Raw genomic sequence first — 2,072 nt, forward strand, 5'->3', positions numbered from 1 at the left:
TATGAAAAGAACTACTTTTGTCCATTCCAAACGGTTGCAGCACCTCCAATGCATACTTCTTCCGGTTGATAAAAACACCATCAGATCTTTGTAAGACTTCAAGTCCAAGGAAATATACCTTATCTTACCAAGATCTGTCATGTCAAACTCATGCTTCATGGACTTTTTAAACTCTGTAAACATCAATTCATCATTTCCAGTAAAAACGAGATCATCAACGTACAAACTTACAATTAATACTTTGCCTTCTTTTCTTGTCTTGATGAACAAAGTATGCTCGTAGTCACACTTCTCAAAACCTTCCTTTATGAAATAAGCTTCTATATGACTGTACCAAGCACGTGGGGCTTGCTTAAGCCCATAGAGTGTCTTCTTTAACTTGTAAACCTTATGTTCATTTCCCTTTTGCACATAACCACAAGGCTGCTCCACAAAGACCTCTTCATTCAACTCACCATGTAAAAACGTAGACTTCACATCTAGCTAGTAGATGGTCCATCTTCTTTGAGCTGCAAGTGCTACCACCAAACAAATTGTCTCCATGCATGCCACAGGTGCAAATACTTCAGTATAGTCTACCCCATGTTGCCGAGTATACCCCTTCGCTACAAGCCTAGCCTTGTATTTGTCCACTTCTCCATTTTCATTAAATTTAGTCTTATAAATCCATTTCACTCCAACCTTTTTTCCTCCCTCAGGTAACTCCGTCAATTCCCATGTGCCATTTTTTTTATTGCTTCCATTTCCAAATCCATGGCTCTCCTCCATTTCTCACTCTTCACAGCATCTTTAAAGTGAATAGGATCAGTAGCTGTAAACATGGCCAAATAAGCTTCATTATCTTCTTTAGAAAGGCCTTCGCCTGTTTCATAGTCTCTCATCCAAAATGGTGGTCTCCTATTCCTTCCTTCATTCGATCTAGGAGAGCTTTCTTCGGTCAAAGAATCAGAGGAAAAATTCTCCTCTTCTGCTTCTATATCAGCTTCAAGATCAGATTCACCCCCCTCTTCATTATCATCAACCACAACTGCTTCCTCCTCACGATCACCCCATTCCAAATCGTACACAATGGATTCTTCATAGTTCTTATCCCAATCCCAATTCTTTTCTTTGAATACAACATCCCTACTTATTATGATCCTTTGTGAAGTTGGATCATAGAGTCTGTAAGCCTTTGACTCCTCACTAACTCCCAGCAGAACACAACTCAAGCTCTTATCATCCAGCTTAGTTCTTTTACTGTCAGGTATATGAACATGAGAGATACATCCAAAAACTCTAAAATGCTTAACTGAAGGCTTGACTCCACTCCAAGCTTCTTCTGGAGTCTTGTTTTTCACTACCAATGTTGGACTTTGATTCAAGACATGCACCGTCCAGTTGACTGCTTCAGGCCAGAAAGTTTTTGAAATTTTCTTTTCTGAAATCATACTACGAACCATATTCATGATAGTTCTATTCTTTCGTTCCGCAACTCCGTTTTGTTGTGGCATGTATGCAGCTGTCAATTGTCTTCGTATATCATTTACATCACAAAAATCAGTGAACTCTTGTAATGTAAACTCTCCTCCTCGATCAGTACGTAAGGCTCTAATAAACAAGTTTGTTTCCTTCTCAACATGAATCTTAAAACTTTTAAAAACAGCAAAGGCTTCTGATTTCTCTATCAAAAAGTAAACCCATGTTTTTCTACTAAAGTCATCAGTAAAAGTGATCAAATACATTTTCTTGCTGTTAGAAATGGGCATGATAGGTCCACAAATATCAACATGCATTAATTGAAGAATTTGTGAAGCTCTCTAAGTGCTCTTCCTTGGAAACGAGTACCTTTGTTGCTTTCCCACCAAGCAATCCTTACATAGCCTTAAGGGAGACTTAAGTTGTCGTAAACCATTCACCATCTTCTTCTGCTAAAGAGTCTTTAAGCCCTTAAAGCTCAAGTGTCCACATCTGCAATGCTAAAGTTGAACCATATCTCAGTAGTTGTATTGAAACAAGTAGATTGTATATGTTGAGATATAGCATGCAGCATGAACATTCGATTCAAAGATATTTCATTTCCATGATTAAGC

Source organism: Magnolia sinica, chromosome 1, assembly GCF_029962835.1.
Source record: "Magnolia sinica isolate HGM2019 chromosome 1, MsV1, whole genome shotgun sequence".
NCBI classification, from domain to species: domain Eukaryota; kingdom Viridiplantae; phylum Streptophyta; class Magnoliopsida; order Magnoliales; family Magnoliaceae; genus Magnolia; species Magnolia sinica.